Source organism: Arachis ipaensis, chromosome B03 (assembly GCF_000816755.2).
Source record: "Arachis ipaensis cultivar K30076 chromosome B03, Araip1.1, whole genome shotgun sequence".
NCBI lineage: Eukaryota > Viridiplantae > Streptophyta > Magnoliopsida > Fabales > Fabaceae > Arachis > Arachis ipaensis.
Window position 1 is genome coordinate 93,033,680 of NC_029787.2, and position 9,634 is coordinate 93,043,313.

Consider the following 9,634-nt stretch of genomic DNA (forward strand, 5'->3'; position numbering starts at 1 on the left):
AAGAGTGTGCTTAAGAACCCTGGACACCTCTAATTGGGGACTTTAGCAAAGCTGAGTCACAATCTGAAAAGGTTCACCCAATTATGTGTCTGTGGTATTTATGTATCCGGTGGTAATACTGGAAAACAAAGTGCTTAGGGCCACGGCCAAGACTCATAAAGTAGCTGTGTTCAAGAATCAACATACTGAACTAGGAGAATCAATAACACTATCTGAATTCTGAGTTCCTATAGATACCAATCATTCTAATCTTCAAGGGATAAAGTGAGATGCCAAAACTGTTCAGACGCAAAAAGCTACTAGTCCCGCTCATTTAATTGGAGCTAAGTTTCATTGATATTTTGGAGTTTATAGTATATTCTCTTCTTTTTATCCTGTTTGATTTTCAGTTGCTTGGGGACAAGCAACAATTTAAGTTTGGTGTTGTGATGAGCGGATAATTTATACGCTTTTTGGCATTGTTTTTACATAGTTTTTAGTATGATTTAGTTAGTTTTTAATATATTTTTATTAGTTTTTAAATAAAAATCACATTTCTAGAATTTACTATGAGTTTGTGTATTTTTCTGTGATTTCAGGTAATTTCTAGCTGAAATTGAGGGACTTGAGCAAAAATTTGATTCAGAGGCTGAAGAAGGACTGCAGATGCTGTTGGATTCTAACCTCCCTGCACTCGAAGTGGGTTTTCTAGAGCTACAGAAACCCAATTGGCGCGCTCTCAATTGCGTTGCAAAGTAGACATCCAGGGCTTTCCAGAAATATATAATAGTCCATACTTTGCCCGAGTTTAGATGACGCAAACTGGCGTTTAACGCCAGCTTTCTGCCCTATTCTGGCGTTAAAGGCCAGAAACAAGTTGCAAAGCAGAGTTAAATGCCAGAAACAAGTTACAAACTGGCGTTTCACTCCAAGAAAGACCTCTACATGTGAAAGCTTCAATGCTCAGGCCAAGCACACACCAAGTAGGCCCGGAAGTGGATTTCTGCATCCATTAACAAGACCTTACCGGCAGAGTTTTCCCGGCAACGGCAGCGAGGTTTTTCCGGCGACAGAAGCGGCCAGAAGCGTCGGCGGTGGTCCCGATGGCCACAGAACTCAGACGACAGTAGCAGAAGCCCCAGCTAAGCACCGCGGAGTTGTAGATCAACAGAGACTGAGGTAGACGGCGATGACAGGACGGCGGCTGCCAGGCACGGTGCCTCCTCTGCCTCAGCCTTAGCTCGCATCTTCTTCTTCCGCTCCTGCTCGCGACTCCAACGGCGGCGGCAAGGACAGGTTCGACGGCCAGATCCGGCGAAGCTGGCGGCGAGGATGCGACGGTGGCAATGTGGCTTCTCTGCAACGACGGTGGCCACGGCGTCTAGGGACGGCAACCAAGCCATACCTCTTCTTCTCCCCGGCGCGCTCCCTCTCCCTTTCCCTCGGTCTCCTCTCTCTGCCCGATCTCTCTCTCTCCCTTCGGTGCGCCATGGCGGCAGCTGGACGAGGCGACGGCAGCATGGTGGCGACACTCCTCCTTCCCCTCTTCGCCGCAGCTCAGTCTCCCTTTCCCTCTTTGCTTCTGTTTCTTTGTTCATGAAGGAAGGGGAAACCGTGTGGTTTGCTGCTGCTGCTTTTCTTCGTGGGTTAAGGGGAAAAACTGTGTGTTGAGGGAGGTGAGGCTACGGCTGCTAGGATGAAGGGAATTAGGGTTTCATTTTTGAAACTTAGGGTTAGTGTTGAACTAGGGGTAGTTTCATAATTTCACATAAAATTTGGGAATGACATAATAATTGAAACCCAAATTAAATTCATCACTAATTATATACAGAAAATACCATTTGCTCATCAATTCTACAAATTATTTTCAATAAAATATTCAAATCCAATAATTAGAAATAATATAATTAAATCCTTTATTTTCCCAAAATAGCAATATTAATATTTAAAATATTACTTATCTAATCCAAGTCATATAAAATCCTTATTATTTCACAACTACCAAATTTATAATTTGAATATAGGAAATAATCCAATAATTATAAAATTAGATAATAAATCATAACTTGTCTCAAATTCAATAAATCACAACTTGCCTTAATTATCTTTAATAAAATAATCTCTGAAATTAAGGCTATAAATAACTATATGATTTAAGACTTGATCATAATAAGACTTTTCAAAAGTTCTGGGTCTTACATTCTACCCACCTTATAAAAATTTTCGCCCTCGAAAATTGATACAAAACGAAAGAAATTTCATAACAGTTCACCCTTGAACACATCTAAGGAAGAAGCAAAAATATCTCAAAATATAAACATATATCCGGTTTCCAAATACTTGGATTGTCGTATGCATAAGGGTACAAACGTAGGAGTGTGATTGCAAAGCAACGTTGCAAGATAGGCTCAATGCAAAAGATGACAAGGTTCAATCATGTGATAGTAAAGCAAGGCATCAAAGACTATAAAACAGGATGGGATTAAAACGTCGTGCTCAACATCCGCACACTAATCTCATATCAACCTCAAAGCTTCAACTTTCTAACTCCATCAAGCACTTTATAATCCTTATATCCGATCATATGCCAGACAACTGCAAGCCCGTTCACAAGGAACGAAACACCCAAAACTCATAACGTTGCACACCTACCGCTTCAACTTCCGTATACACATATCACGTCTTAAAGAACTAACGCATCGCGTTACTACGTCTACAAGTCGCACGTGATATCAAACAATTCTCGAGTCTACTCAGAAGGATACAAGATTCTAGAAAGGAGAGTCAAATGTCAAAGATAGTACTCTTAGATTTGAGAGAATGTATCTAATTCCAGATAAACAAGGGTGCTCAAGCAAAGAAGTTTGCTAGAAATAAATCGATTGACAACTCCAAAAATAACCCTTAGATCAAGGAAATTCAATTAGATCAATAAGAAGAGAACCAGCGCCTTAGTTCGAAACAAATTCAAGTTGAGTCGAAGAAGTAGGAGGTTTACAGAAAAGAATATCAAACCCAAGACAAAGCTCACAGAACTCAAGAGCACGATTACAAATACTTTCGAATACATTGTTCATGAAAAAGTCGAAAATTTGCGAAAAAAATTACTTTGCAGTCTAGAAGAAAAGTTAAGCAACAAACATTCTTCAAGAGAGTAGCAAAAGCATAAACGTGACTTTACTTCAATACAATTTCATGTTAAAGTAGATTTTGTAGAGTTCCAAAAACAAAATGCACACAACTTTGGCTAAGAGCTAAAATATTTCCTCAAATATTTTAGAAAGATAATTAGATGCACAACTTAACCAAAAGCAGTTCATAAAAACTCGGAAGTAATCAAATGCTTGTTCAAAAATCCTCAAAGTTCATATTCAAACAAGCGTGTATAACATTCATAGCAAGTATGAAAGAGGAAGTTAAACTCTCTTTAGAAAAGAAACTCCGAAGTAAAAATTTGCTTACAATTTGGTAAAGGAAATAAGTGGTGCGTTACAAACGAACCGATTTCCACTAAACAAGGAAGCTTTTCAAAAGCTCATTTAAAATAGCGTATGCCAACTTTAAATTAACTTCGTCAAAATTGAACAATGGTTTCAATCTCAATCAAGCAACAGAAAATAATTTCCATTTAGTATTTTTTCAAAGGGAATTCAAAACTTCTTTAAAAGTTCAAAACAAGACTCCAAAAGTGTTCTTGAAATCACCATCTCAGAAGAACATTCAAGAAGTTTAAGATGTACTAAAAAGGAGTGAAGCCATACTAGAAAGGATCTTAAATCAAGATAGTTCAAACAAGATCCACTAGCCATAAGGCATCAAACAAGCTTTCAATTGATTCAAAAGAATACAAAAGTCATAGGAAAATACAACCCAATCATTAGTAATTTCCCAAGGATAAATCTTTGACTAAAAACTCTTATAAAGACAACGAGAGAATAAACGATGCACTATTTTTGAAACGAATCAAACTGACTCATATAAGAATGAGATTCACCAGAGAAAGGAAAGTTGAGATTGATTGTAGTGTTCCCAAAAGGTAGATATATAATTAAAAACAGAATCACGTATGACATTCATAGAGATGAAAAGCTTAAGAAGGAGCGAGTTCACTCATAAGAAGAAAGCCATGAGTCCAACATTTTCAAAAGAATGACAATGGCATAAGCCATGTAGTATGCTAAACCAGAATCAATTCAAAATAAGTTAAGTGAAACTTATCAAACGAAACTCAACCGGAATAAAAGCGAAAAATCCATTTCTTTCCGAAATTCTGAAAATACCCAAATACATAATCAAATGAAGATGTGCACTGGAGCTATAGTAAAATTACTAGAAAGTCAATTTACTTTTAAAGTAAGTGCAGTTCCGTAAACCAGTAAAAGTACAGGCGAAGAATTATAGATAAATAGTTATTAAACTGTATAAGAAATCTTCAAAGCTTCATATATAGATAAGTACATATCTAATCAACAACAACTTTTATAAAAATCTCAAAATTGGTTGTAATTCACTGTCAAATAAGAGGAACACTGAATCAACAATTTCTCTAAGAACGAACTCGGAATCCAGAGTTAAAAGGCACATCGTATTAAGACAAGTTCAAAGCTATATCAAAGAATATTTGAATCAGGAAGAACTCAAATAGAGAAAGACAGATGTAACAAGGATTCCAAACAAGCATATGCACTTAAGATCAATCAAGAAGGCATGTGAATAGAGGAATAGAGTTGAAAAAAATCAAATTACTTTTCAAAAGGATTAGCAAACAAGAACTTCAAGTTAGGACATGAAGGAACAGGTCGACTCGAACAGAATTCAAGACTCACAACTGAATAGCCTCGAGAAATAGTTTCCAATGTTCCCAAAACTCGCGATTCGCTTTACTCAAAACTCGTATATCATCTATGATAACCCATTAGAGCTTTCATATACATAATTCACTAGTATTAAGCCGGCCAAACTTAATACCAAGAATTATGCAATGCAAGACTAACGGCGTTAATCAATAGATCGTCATGTGCATAAAGCTCTAATTCTCGTAATTCGATAAGACCTATTACATGACAAATACTCAAAGTTTGCAACTGAAGCATAGTCGGTCCATTCCTCAGGCTCTACAGGAAGAACTGCTCTGATACTATAATGTAACACCCTAACTACCAAAGCTCACGCTTCCGGCTGCGCAACTCTGATAGCTCGGACATTACGACGACTCTTATACTATTTAATACTAAAATATGAGCCTGTTTAAAAACATTAAACCGTAATACCGCTCCCAAAAATACTTTCGTTCGATAATATGCATCCATAAATACCATACATCTTACAAAAACTCATAAAGAGTACATACATATATACACTTATATACATAGATAATATCACAAGCATTATCCAATACAGTTCCTATCCCTCTTACAGAATATATCAAGATAAAGGCGAGGGTACAATAAACCATAACTAAAACAATACAGAGCATCTCAACAACAACTAAATAAACTCTTCATGACTTCTGCGCCAATATCCTGAAAGGGGAAAAATGTAAGGGGGGTGAGAACATCATCCTCGAAAGGGTTCTCAGTAGAGAGTTTTTTGGGAATTACTGTAATAGGATACGTGAAGATAAACCGTACCAGTGATTAATAACCGTCTTATGCCCCTTTTTCAAAAACAAAGGTTTACAATAAAAGAGAAATCTGAAATCCTTTTTTGAAAGAAGAACCGTTCAATTCTCAAAAACTCAAAAGCCTTTCAAAACGGTTTATTTATGCGGAGCCAAAATAGCCTTTCATATTTTATTCCAAACCAGAAACACAAAACCGAAATCAACTATCGGGTCACCTTATTTCAACCACGGCCCTAGGCCCAAACAAATCCAACCAATAACTAATCACCACAATCCAACAGAGTCCCAGTTGCAAACACAGATAGGAAGTTCAAGCACAAACAAACAGTTACAGCAAGTAGAACAAGTAGTAGTTAATCTCAAGTAATCACATAGGCAAACCAAGTACAATATGCACACGCAAACAATGTCACATAGATGCATATGATGCATGCCTGTCCCTAGTGGTTGATGATATCATCTGTCGGTTATAAAGCCAACCTGACAAGTCCTGGTAGCAAACCATTGGACTGTCCATCTGTCATGCATCCCCAACTCGAGTTATACTCAATATAATCGTGATCATAATCATGATCCCTATCCATCACCCTCACTGGTGAATATTCACGGGGGCAAGCTCATCCGGGGCTTTCACAGTGCCCGGCCACCCTTACGACATAAGGTCAACAGAGTATCAAGTCTCAACCTGGAGCACGTGGTGGCTAGCCACTGCTACTACCCAGGGAAACTCATATCTCAGATAGTGGAAGTGCAAAATCACAATTATCAATATCTCAGCATATATGCATTCATTCTCAGCCATGGATCAACATCCATCTCAGCCATCTGGCTCACGATTCAATCCAGAACCAGCCAATATTGATAATCATACACAGCCATTCCGGCTCACGGTTCAATCCAGAACTAGCCAATATTCATAAATCATACACAGCCATTCCGGCTCACAATAAAACAGCACTTCCACCATTCAACATCATTAAATTCATAAAATCGGCATTTAAGCCATAAATAATTTTTTCTCAATTCATTTCACTTTGAAATCGAGTTTCAACTCTTTTCAGCCTTGGATTTAAAGATCTCATTTCTCAAATCATCTCAGACTCATAAGCCACTTTTACTCAAGGTAAATTCCCCTCTTAAAACAAGCCACTCTCGGCTTCCTCTTTCCAAAACTTCCAAAACCATAGAAAGTTAAAGATTCCTTTTGAAACATTCAAAATCACCCATCCAACAATGGGATTTTTGTAACAAAAGTTCCTCGGCAGAGTCCCAAGTCCTTAGGGGAGGATAGCATAACTCATTTCGCCAAATTCATTTAAAATCATTAAAACATTGGCTTTCTGATTTGAGTAATAAAATAGGGTCTAAGCCTCACCGAGTCATGTAGTCATTTACTTCTTTCAAAGCCGTTTCCTTTACTTAGGCAAAACCAGATTTAACCCCATGATAAATTCTAAAGCGTTTCAACTGTTCAAAATTGTTTTAGTTTTGCAGAAATTCAGAATTCAAAGAGTACTTAAAACCTTTCTCAAAACATTTCAAAATGAAACTTGTCAATAGACATTCAGGTTCTTTCAAAGTCATTGAAACTTCTTTAATTGAAACCCCCAAGTCAAATTCAAAAGCATAAACCCTTTTCACATTCAAACAGCTTTAAAACACAAGTTTCATCTAAATAACTTTCTCCTGAAAGAGATACAAGGCCTTTCTTAAGAAGCAAGACTAAATCACAATTTCCTCTTTACTAATTCATTTCGAAAGCATGAATCATCCTTTTCTCGATAATTCAAATAAAATAGTAGAAGTATTTAACTCATCATTTTCCAGACAACATTTCAATAAAGACTTGGATTTTATAGAAATTTCGGCAGCACCCCCCCTAAAACTTGGACTTTGCCACCCGGTTTGGGTCCCAACTAAACCGTTCCAAAAATCCTTTTCAATAGCTCAAAATCCAAAATCAGTTCAAGGCAAGCCAAATCCAACAGTTAATCTCAATACCATATTTCAAGAAAACCGTTTCAAAAATCAAATCATTATCAGCCGAATAAACTCATTTCTAAAGTTTCAAAGAAACGGTTCGGTAACAATCATTCATCAAAAACCAGATCATTTAAAGCAAGCCAGGCTGAATTCAAGAGTGTATTCTATTTTTCACATTCTCAATAAATTAACTCAAATCAATTCTCAACGGATTAAACTCGATCTCAAAGTTTTAAAAGAATCAACTTCAAAAGCATTTCGTTTTACAAAACTACACAACAATTCAACCAACAAACGTTCATAACCAACCAAGGCAAATCAAGCCATACATAAGGCCGATACAATCACCAAATACACATTCATTCACATCAGTATCCATATGTAATAATTCCAATATATAAAATATAGTTTTTGGAAAGCGCCCCTACCTCAAAACGCAATTCCATAACCTAAACGTCTTACAGAGTCCTTTCCGCCTCAACCCGAACTGACGGCAACCAAAACCTTAGCTCCCAGTCACGTTCGCAATAACCATAGCAATGTACAATAATTAGGACTCGACCCCACGTTATCAAAACTCATATTCATTAACCGAACACAACAAAATACTAACGCGAGGCTTTCCAAAACATAAATACCTACTGGGATGACAAAACGAGGCAGCCGCAACTCCGAGCACAGAATGCAAGCACGAATCCACAACCCTATGATGGACAACACCGCAATGCCTCAGCATAAGTTTACAAAGCAGCGACAAAAGGCCTTTCGACTTAGAAATTCTTACCAAAACAGAGAACTCGGTGGCTGTTTCCGGCGACAAAGGCAGCAGAGGCCAGGTGCGGCGACACCCAGTGCTCTTTCTCCCTCCACGTGACTCAGATGACCGCTGCAGCAACAAGCTGTGACTATGGTATTCTCAAAATTCAAAAGAATCAGAATCCATTAACAAGACCTTACCGGCAGAGTTTTCCCGGCAACGGCAGCGAGGTTTTTCCGGCGACAGAAGCGGCCAGAAGCGTCGGCGGTGGTCCCGATGGCCACAGAACTCCGACGACAGTAGCAGAAGCCCCAGCTAAGCACCGCGGAGTTGTAGATCAACAGAGACTGAGGTAGACGGCGATGACAGGACGGCGGCTGCCAGGCACGGTGCCTCCTCTGCCTCAGCCTTAGCTCGCATCTTCTTCTTCCGCTCCTGCTCGCGACTCCAACGGCGGCGGCAAGGACAGGTTCGACGGCCAGATCCGGCGAAGCTGGCGGCGAGGATGCGACGGTGGCAATGTGGCTTCTCTGCAACGACGGTGGCCACGGCGTCTAGGGACGGCAACCAAGCCATACCTCTTCTTCTCCCCGGCGCGCTCCCTCTCCCTTTCCCTCGGTCTCCTCTCTCTGCCCGATCTCTCTCTCTCCCTTCGGTGCGCCATGGCGGCAGCTGGACGAGGCGACGGCAGCATGGTGGCGACACTCCTCCTTCCCCTCTTCGCCGCAGCTCAGTCTCCCTTTCCCTCTTTGCTTCTGTTTCTTTGTTCATGAAGGAAGGGGAAACCGTGTGGTTTGCTGCTGCTGCTTTTCTTCGTGGGTTAAGGGGAAAAACTGTGTGTGTTGAGGGAGGTGAGGCTGCGGCTGCTAGGATGAAGGGAATTAGAGTTTCATTTTTGAAACTTAGGGTTAGTGTTGAACTAGGGGTAGTTTCATAATTTCACATAAAATTTGGGAATGACATAATAATTGAAACCCAAATTAAATTCATCACTAATTATATACAGAAAATACCATTTGTTCATCAATTCTACAAATTATTTTCAATAAAATATTTGACGAGAGAACTTTTGCGTGGTCTAGAAATTTGCGGATAAATCCTCGTTGCAAGTATAGTTTCTAAACCAACAAAAGTCCTTTCATACAAACGTTTTAGTTGTCACAAGTAACAAACACCTTAAAAATTGATAACCGAAGTATTCAAACCTCGGGTCGTCTTCTCAAGGAACTGCAGGGAAGTATGTTCTTATTATTGGTTATGGAGATTGTAAATTCGGGGTTTCAAGAGTGAGG